Source organism: Alligator sinensis, unplaced genomic scaffold, assembly GCF_000455745.1.
Source record: "Alligator sinensis unplaced genomic scaffold, ASM45574v1 scaffold616_1, whole genome shotgun sequence".
Classification (NCBI taxonomy): Eukaryota; Metazoa; Chordata; order Crocodylia; family Alligatoridae; genus Alligator; species Alligator sinensis.
This window is the reverse complement of record NW_005843002.1, coordinates 402,452-413,210: the sequence shown is the minus strand read 5'-3', so window position 1 is coordinate 413,210 and position 10,759 is coordinate 402,452.

The window sequence follows — 10,759 nt, the reverse complement described above, 5'->3', positions numbered from 1 at the left end:
ATTTCCTGCTGCTGTAAATTAAGGATTAATTGTGAAAAGCACATAGACTTCAGCTCTGCAACTGACAAAAATAATTTTGCTCAACCTCCTTCTAACCCCTAACACACCTCACAGATTTGCAGCCTTTGAAGTATAACAAGTTGTGCTGGTTGGAATTTTTTTTTTTAATATTAATAATAATCTTTTGGTCTTGACATTTTTAAAACAAATATTTTTTTCAAAATTTGTCTTCACAATTTCAAAATATTTTTGAATATTCAACACAAATTTTTAGTTCAACATTTACTTAAATTTTAATATTTAAACATTTTTCATACTCTAAAAGCTATCACAAATAAAATGTTTTGTTTTGTATCGAGCATTCTGCCTAAAACACAAAATGTTCATATGCACGCAGAAGTCACTCTCAGAAAGGTGTATGCTAGCAATTTCTGAGGAATTCTAGCCAGTCATTACTAGACATTACAGTATATGATGTACCAGAGTTTGAAACTGTTGACTCTTTAGTATGTTGTGTCAAATAAAAATCAAATCAAGCTTTATATTTACCTAGTTGCCTCATTTATTCTTATCAGTTCAGGGAAGCACTAGGAAAAAAGAATTTTTGTTTGAAGGAAGCATATCATCAGATACATTCTTGCCTCTTCTAGCATATATGCTTGTGATAATTTGAGTGAACTGTGTACCCAACGCAAAATCTGAGTAATTTGTTATAGCCATGGGCCAATAAAAAACAATACTTTGTGATTCCAAATAATGGCAGTGGATTGATTTGTTAATTGCATCACTATTGGGCATCCTGACTCTGCCTATAATTTGCTGTGGCCTAAAAACTCCCTACTAAGCTTAGGCTTTAATATAAAAGAAGTCTAGGAAGCTGTTTTTACAACCTTCAGTGACAGAACCTTTCAAAGAGCAGAAAATAAACTGAAACAGTTGTTTGTTGCTTAGTGTTGCTGTGTCATAAATACTATGTTGCAAAATTTAAATAATTGTTTATATGGTCAACAAGGATCAGTTCCTTTATGATGTCACTGATGGGCATTTCAATTTGCAGAAGTTTTCTGTCCCAAATCACTTCCATTGTAGAAACATAATGATATCTATCAACACAAGAACATTTTCTGGAAGAAATAAGATTGTAACGAAAGAGTAAATGAGGGTTTGTTTGTTTGTTTGTTTTTAAACTGTATGTAGAAAATTGTATTTCTAAATATTTACTGGCTAAGGCAACTGAGAATACACTGAAATAAAATGTTCACATAATGTCAAGAAAGGAAATGGCATCTGCACCACAGCCAAGATCAGAAAAAATGAAAACCAAAAAAACACAGTAAAAAGTACAGTGTAACAAGGAAAACATTGTTATGTTTCCCAATAAACATTCAGGGTGCATAAAAAACTTATTTTCAAATTACTGTATTTGGACATGAGACTCTAAGTATTCAGAAGACCACCATTATTAATAATATGTGGAGCTGGATATGGGAGTCTAGCAGGAACTCTGGATGAACAAATAATCTCCACCTGGATCAGAGGAAGGGTAATACTTGTCTGTATCCCTCCCAACTACATAATTTATCCAATAAATGCAATCGTCCACAAAAAGCTTTGCCTCTTGTTTTTTGTCAGTATTCTTAGCTATATGACATTAAGGAATATATAAAATATATATCAAGAAAATAGCCTGAACCATGCTAACATATCCTGCATGCCTATTGTATGCATATTCTTTGCAGGCTAAAACTTGGGTGTCATTGCTGAGATATTGACAAGCTAACCTGTCATTTCCACTAGACTCCATGGGCACGTCCACACATGCAAGCACATGCACTTACAACAGCTCAAATAGAAGCAGTGCAAATCTGAGCTGGGGCTTTTTGCCTCAGCTCACATGCTTGGACATGCACTTTGTTGTGGAGTAAATTGTGCCACTTGGAGCAAAATAACCCTGCCTGGCTCCTCCCGGATCTGCAGCCAGAGGGAGCTAGAGCCTGAGGCCAGCACCTGTGCTGTCCCCAGCAGTATAAAAAGCTGCCCTGTCCTGGCCCCAGCAGTATAAAAAGCCGCCCAGGCAAGTAGCTCAGGGCTACTCAATCTCAGGAGCTTCTGGGGCTCAGCCAATTGGTACCTGGGGACACTACCCCTTGTGCCAACTAGGTTGCTGAAGCAGCCTTGAGAGCTCCCTGCACCTTTTACCCACTGCAGCAGTCTGGCCGTGGGGGCTACTGCCTGGCTGTGACCTGCTGTGCACCTGCCAGACCCGGATGGGGACTGCACAGCCAGTAGAGGCATCTGCCCTTCTGGGCCAGCTGCCAGTGGGCTATGGCTGCAAAGTTGGCCTCTGTTTGGCAGTTCTGCATGTGTGCCCCCTGCCTGGCCATCTGGACATCTATAGCCTGGCAGATGTTCCAGGTGTGGTGGCTTGCTTTGAACTGTCAAAGCATGTCCTCCTAGCCCCATTTGGCCAGGAGGTCAGCCACAGCCAGCTGGGTCCAAGGTGCCAGCTCTGAGCAGGTAGGGTTCTGCCATTGGCCTCCCTAGCAGGAATTTTAGTGTTCCCTATTGGAAAACTGAAAAATCCTTGATAAAAAAAATCCCAAAGTCACTCTGTAAAATACCCCCAAATCCATGTTCCTCAAGTAAAACAAAAGACCACTATAAAGAGAGAGAGAGAGAGGGGTGAGACAGAGACAACAAGCAGTTGGGCAATGTTTTATTTATATATTTACAGTGTTAAAGCAATGTGGAAGCCTACCAGTGTCTCTATCATAATAATGAAGTGAACTCTAAATACATGTTTCATGAATTCATGAATACATGAATATATGTTTTGCTGCCCCCCACACAGGGGCCACAGGCCCCCAACAGGAGCCAAAGGCCCCCAACAGGAGCCAAATGGCCCCCACAGGGGCTACCATCCTCCCCTGAAAGGCCCACATGCCCCACCCAAGCCCCCTGATTGCTGCCCTACCTGGCCCCATCCCTGCCAGCTGCTGCAGCCCCACCAATGGCTGTCCTGCCCAGCCCCCACTTGCACAGGCCTCCATGGCTGCCCCCCCACCCCAGGCACTGTCACTTGAAAAAAAAAAGAAAAGAAACCCCCACCCCTGAGAAAAAGCCTCTACTTACCCTAGAAGCAGGGGCTGGGGGGCCTCTAAGGCCTCCTGGTAGAGCCCCCGCAGGCAGCACAGGGCAGCAGAGGGCAGGAGTCCCAGACTGAGGCCACTGGGGCTGTCCCTCTGTCGGGATTGGGAACTTCAGAGTGATGGGGGAGGGAAGGGATGAGGGGAGTCTGGGGGGGGCAGACGGGGAGTGGGGCCGGGCAGGAAAGGGATCAGGGGCCTCAGGGGGGCTGGCAGGGGGTGGGACCAGGCAGGAAAAGGGATGGGGGACTAGGGGAGTGTGTGGGGCCAGTGGGGGGACCCCCAATAGCCCCTCTCCCCTCCTCCAGCCCCCCCCGACCCCTTACTTACTGGCACTGGAACCCTGGTGCTGAAGCATACTTCCTGGCAGGCAGCGTGCTTCAGCACCAAGGTAAGGGCCAACCACAGAAATGCTCTGGCAGCCAGAGCATCTCTGTGGATGACCCAGCCTCTAATTGCCTCAGGCTGTGTCCTCCCAGCCCTGCTTTTTTAACTCCATTTTTTGTAGACCCCTGGATATCCAGTGGTCTAATTTTGCCCCCGCACTGCAAACTTGCAGTGGAGGGAACATTTTTTCATTTCTGCACGTGCCTCTTGACCCATCTCAAAGGGGTTTGACGTGGGGCAAGAGGCACATACACACTTGTCTCAACACTCCCCATGGGTGCATCCCAATGAGCACGCAAGTGCAGGGGCATATGTTTCGCATGGGACAAATAGCAGCAACACATATTTATGCCACTACTATTTGTCCCTAGGCACACCTCTGAATGCATGCTCTATTCTGGTAAGTCCACTTTTATAAGAAAACAAGATTCACTAATAATGAATAACAGCAGTGTCAAAAAAAAACTGCTGCGCTGCAAATTAGCAGCATGGCAAAAGGGTGCACATGCACTGTGTGCAATTTGTGGCACATGAAACAGGTTGCCTACCTGGAATGATTTGGAGTTATATTGGCTATGTAAACTTGATGTGTAAGTTCCATAGGATATCTGCACGCCATCTACTGCTGCCACTGAGAGTTATCACTCCATAAGTCCAGATGTCTGGTACCGGGATAAAAATAAGGAAGAACTATATGTTTTCTTTGAGCATGGATCTAGGGAATATAATATGACCCGTCTTTTATGGAGTTGTTTCTCCTCCTCAGGAAAAAAAAATGTGTATAGTCAATGTTTCAGTAATATGCAATACAATTATGTAACCTTAACTTAACTATTTAAAGGACTTCCAAGAAAAAGCAAACAAACTGTATGCTAGCCTAGTAGAAAATCTGCATTATCCACACGCCATAATATAAACACACAGGCTACAGAGCTAATCACTAACAGTAAGCAAATATTTGAAGTGGAGGTTACATAAAGTACTTTCATGGCAAGAAATTAGGTCCAAAAATCAATTATACATCATTATTGTCAAGCAGCCTAATACATAACCAAGGAAAAAGAATCTGTCCAGGAAACACAACATATGAAAACACCTCCTTTCACAATTGATAGGGCATATTAGTGCATCAAATCATTAACCCAATCCTCAGGGGGAGGAAAAATGGAATCTTAAAGAAACATAACAAAACAAACAAGAAAGTAAATCTTTGGCAACCTGTGAAAAATAGACTTCAGCTTGCAAGTGATGCAAATGGATTTATTCATATAAAAAAGGAGAGAATTGCTCCCAGGATGAGATGCCACATTTCACCCTAGAGCAATGGAGTTATAAATGTCTGAAGAAAAGGATTTATGAATTTGATTTTGAACCACATTTGTATAAAAAAGCACCATTATATATTATTATACATACAGGCTTGTGTGCTCAGAGCACATTGTGTTTCCATACCTCTTGGAAGACTTGTTTCTATGAACATATGTGGAGATTATCCTTAACTTGAATAAATTTGGGTGGGTTCACTGTACTTAATTTTATGCAAACAGAGGGTCAGGATGAAAAAACATCTTTCAGAGTCAATAGAAACTAATACAGAGTCCCATATTGACTCAACGAGCTTGGATCTCAGTTATAGTCAGGAAATACAAAAATAATGTTTATCTTCATCATTTTTAATTACAAATGTTCAAAAGACATCTCTCTCTAAGTGCAGTGACACCAAACATTGCTCAGTGAACGTTCAGCGAGATGAGTTTTAGGTGCTGCTTTAATTAAAAAATATAAGATTCAAATACTTATACTAAATAATATACAATAACTGTAACAGAGATAAACTGAAAATTACACATCCAAATTTTTTAGCAGATTTGAAAATCTCAGTCTTGTAAGATTTTGCTGTAGCTGGTTGGTTTTCACCTTCCCATGGACAAACCTATGCGATTAAACTGGAAAATTCTCCACGTTGAACAAATAATGAAAAACTCAGAAATTCCATATGCAAAGGTGGTCCTAGTAAGAAAATGATAATAAATGCACTAAAGCTTCTTTGTAAAGGGTATAAACAAATACTTACAAGCCTATATATTATATTTTAATTGCTATGACACAGGTGTAAAAGAAAGTCTAATTAATTTAAAAATTGAAAAGCTTTTCATTATTACTGAATTCTGTTTTCCTATAAAAGTAGACTTACCAGAATAGATCTCTAAGTCCATTCCTAGAGGCCCCATTGACAGGAAATATTGACAGGAAGCCTTATAATGAAAATCCATAGCATGTACCTCCCGTGACTCAACATTAGATACCACTGGAAAAATAAATCACAAAGCAAGATTTGAAGGTCACTGCTGGAATATCATAAATTTGGGCAATCTGGAAACTGAAACACCACAAAAGACTGTAAAGGAAAGTGAGCAAATCCAAACAACTTTGAATGTAAAGGTGGGGCTGAGGGGCGGGGGTACAAGAGAGTGGGCTTTGAGACCTTGGAATTTGACTGCAAACCTGGAAAGCAATCTGTAATTGGTGGTTATTTTTACAAGAGCTACCACCTTCTCCAGTTCCGTCTGAATTTTGTATTTTAGACTCGTCTCACAGTTTAAGCATTGAGACTGGGAAGACAACATTATTCAGTCTTTTCTCTAGGGGCTGCATAAAATAAAGTAAAAAGTTTTAAAAACAATAGAATAAACACGTTTGTCTCTCTCTCTATTTTCTTTGTTTTTATATTTGTTCTTCCTTTCTATCCCTCCCACTCATTGGTTACCTTTTCATAATCTGTCTGTTTTCTGGAAGGCAGAAAGAAGCATTTGTTAGCTTGAAAAATGTCTCCACAGTTGTATTTCTCCCACCACCCTCCAGTGTATTCGCAGCAGCTGTACATCTTTACCAAGATAAGCTTCTGTTCCTAATTTCTGCCTGCTATGATCTCCTTTTGTTTCTATTGAAATTTATTTTCAGTTAAGTTGCACTATATTTTATTGCTGCTCTTTCTGGTTATATATTGTGTAGTTTTTCTTTGCTGGTACTCCATGAATTGGCTGGCTGTTTTTCATTATTTCTGTGGGGCTCTGGAAAAAAGCAATTCCTTTATTTGAGAATTCTGACATTTATTAGCATAATAAAACTCTCAAGATGAAATTGCAGTTTTCCAGACAGTAATTTCATTTGCAAGGGAACTTACAAGGAATTTATTCTAAAGACAGGTAAAATCGAAAATGAGACATGCATGGATGCAGACCAAAAAAGGAGGAAATGTATTATTCATGGGAAAAAATGCTGTTGTCTCCTACATGTTAATTAGGGCACAACGGGACAGGTGAGCTAAAGATTCAATCAGCCAAGTATTCTTGTTCTATGTACAAATATGTGAACAGGGACTAAAAAAATACATCACTTAGAAATAATTGTATTACTGTCAACCTTTTATGAATGTGAATTCCTTATATAGAACAAACTCTTCAATTCTACATATTCTACATGCCCATAATTGTACAGGGAATGAATACTAAAGATATGTTAAACATCAAAAAAATTGGAAAATGATGTGTCTTATATTCAGCATATGTAATACTATTTGCAAACGGTGAATTCAAGATCAGAAGGACTATGGGATATATTCACAATAGAATTTTGGTGGCTAACAGTTGAACAAGTTGAAAACCACTGTTTAAGAGCTCAAAGCACTTACTCAGCTGCTACATAAACCCAAACATGTCTTATGTCCTACGCACAGCAAAAAGTTTCTAAAAGATCCCCAGGCATGTAATGGTCCATGTTAAGGAATCATTGACCTCCTTTAAGGAAAGCAAATTGGTTTCCTGGTGATAGACAAAGATTCACTTCAGATGGACCTGATTAGAAAGGTGAGATAGCACCTGAGACTAATAAATGGCGAAAGAGTATAGTACCATGAGCCTAGCTGTTCTAACTACTAAGGAGAACACTGTGTCGCCAATTTAGTCTGAATCCTAACTTGCTAGCCAACCATTTTTTATAAGGTGTTACAATAACCATTTAAAACTGCTTGAGCCGATGACCCATGTAAATTGCACATAAATTGTCCAGCTAAATGTCTCACTGTGGAAAGTTAATTAAAGTTTCCCTCTCACTGATCACAATCACAGATGGGTTCAATCTCATAGTAAATTAATGTTAAGATAAGAAAAAATACTCTGTATGGCATTGCAGTCTGTATCTTAATTTTCTGATTTCAACAATTACTAAGAGTGGAAATAACACAAAAACTTTTATCATTATTATGTGAATTTATTTATATAGCAGTCCTGGTGAATATGGTGCTTTACAAATATGTACAAGACAGGGTCCCTTACCCTGAACAGTTTACAGTCTAATTCAGACAAATACAATACACAGGATACCAGTTCTAGGGCACAGTTAAGTGTGGAGTATAGCAATTCCTGGGAGAATTTTAAGGGACAGGCAGATGAGATGAGGCAGGAGCTGAACCTATGGACAAAGTCCCTCTTTTTCCAAAATGCATTCTGCATATCTAAGAAAGATGGAGAAACTGACCACTTAAAAGTTTCACAGTGATTCCAGCCCAAGAGTACATAGCTATTTCAAATGTGTCCCTCCTATGATCATGGGTGGGAAAAGACCAGCTAGGTTGCAGTACTGCAGAAAAGGACCTGTGGGTTATAGTGGATCACTGAATAAGAGCTTTTGTTGAAAAACATCCAATATTATATTGGGTTGTATTAACAGGACTATTGCTTGCAAATTACAGGAAGTGATTCTTCCACTCTTTAGCACTAATGAGGTCTCACCTGGAATGCTAGTTCCTGTTTTGGAAATTTCCATTACAGAAAGATGTAAAAAAATAGGATTCCAGTGGAGAGCAACAAAAATTATTTAGAATTTTAGGAAACATGGCTTATGAGAAAAGGTAGGAAGAACTTGGAATATTCAGTCTGTAGAAGAGAAGATGAGGGTGGGGGGTGGAGAGGTGTGGCTTTGATAAAAGTCTTCAGATACTTGATGGATATTTATAAAGAGGGTGGTGATTAAACATATTCTTTTGGGGTGGGAGGCAGGGGGCAGAACAAAACCTAATGGTCTTGAATTGCAACAAGGAAAATTTAGGGTAGATATTTGAAAGAATTTCTAATTTGTAACAGTGTGGTAGGTTAAACAGTCAAATACATTTCCTAGAAAATTTATGGAATCTTCTTCCTTAGAAGTTCTTAAAAGCAGGTTGGATAAATATTTGATTGGCATGGTTTAAACATGGAAGTTCCTTCCTTAAGCCAGGGGTAGGAATAGATATCATCCTGAGGTCCCTTTCAGCCCCATTTTTCTATGATTCTATGTGACAAATTGGATTTCTATTGATTTATCAGCAACGAAGATGGGGAAGATAGAACCCTGGCTGCTGTGGGGTAAATTAATGCCTGATGAGTTTGTGCTTCTACAGTTAAATTGGTTCTTGTGCCTGAGCTAGCTCAGGCAGAGCTAGGTTGTTTATTTCTACACCTTGCCATTTACAGCATAGACATACCCTAAGCACCTACTCTGTTACTCATTTTTATAAATGTTTATTTTAATGTTTTCTGTTGTCTAGTATAAAGATGCATGACAAATCTTTGAGGTATATTATACAAGATTTTGAATTGTATGTGTTTACCTTATATATAAAAGGGCATGAACCATGAATCAGTCTAACACCTTCTCCCCACCTCGCAGGACAGACAAGAAAGCATACTGAACTATAGCAAAGTAAAGCTTGGAAACTTCACCCAGTGGTTTAGTCATCATTGAAAGCAGGGAACATGTTGGACTGGTTTGCATTTTGGATGATAAAATGGCTGAGTTCATGTTTTAGCCAAATTAGCATGCCATGCTTCATTAACTCATTGCCTTAAATCTCAAAATATACATACAGAGAAAAACAGTGTACTCACCAGATTATGTACTCCCTTTTGGGTACATACAGATGTTCATCATAGATCAGGTCCCACTTGTGCACATGTTCAGCGGTTCTGGGAGCCATACCAGGAATCCGATGTAAATAAATTGGGGAAGGCCCAGGGGCTAGAGGATCCACAGGGGGAATGGTGGGTCTGTTGTGGGTGGGGGGTGAAGATTGTCTGTGGGAAGGTCAACTTGGGGAACTAAATATGGCTGAGGGTGGAGGGAATTGAGGAGCACAAGCTCAGGGCTGGAGCAAGTAGCTGGGCTTTCCCAGCCCCAAGGCTGTGCTCCAAACATGTGCAATGTTTACTAGGTTGGGCTGAGTTGTTCCCAATCTAACTTAGTGAACCTCCTCAGATGAACTAAGTTAGATCAGACCAGACATTTTTTGCCTAATTTAACTTCCCTGAACATCTAAAAAGATCAACACTTAGATCAAACTAACCCTAGTTAGGTCAATCTAAATGTAATGTATGCACATACCCTTTGAGCCTATTTTAAAAAATGATCAGCTAGCGCACAATAATTTCCCCTTCCTTTAGTATGAATATAATTCTTTCTAGTTGCTTGGACTACACATGGCATGTCCATAGTGCCTTAGACACTGCTATAGAATACCCATCACCACCATGAAATTACTTTTCACCCACTCACTCCTGTTCTGCACATGCCAAATGCTGAAAAAATAAAATGTGGCTGATGTTTGGCTCTAGTTCCCAGGACATAGCCGGTGTTGCTTTTCAGTCCCCAATCTTGGGCATGCTAACTGTCATGGGTATTTTAACAAACCTGGAAGCATCAGAACATTGGCCACTATTGTCACCCTGCTTTACCTGTGGCAGATTACGGCCCTATGCTTTGCCATTGTATAGTTTTACTACTAGGTTAGACAATGATTTTCTTGGGATGGTTTGGAGAGGGAGGATCCTGCTTCAGGCAGGGGGTTAAACTAAATAACTTCAACAGGTCCCTTCTAGCTATACTTTTCTATGAGTTTATAATTCTCTGAAGGGATAGGCCATTTGCGCAGACCTACCACAAAGTCTTCAGTGATACAAATAACCTTGTTTAGACTGCACAGGAATGAGCTTCACTTTATGAGGATGAATTCCAAAGAAATATGGCAAATTTCCAGCTTAAACTAAACAATACAAGATAGCAAATTACAGAAGGTTTCTAAAGTCTTTTTCTCCTTCCTGGTCAGAAGATTGACTGGCAACACTGTCACTGGAAACTGGCAAACCTGACTCTAAAGGGGGGGGGGGCAGGGCGCCGGGGGACTATTCTTCACT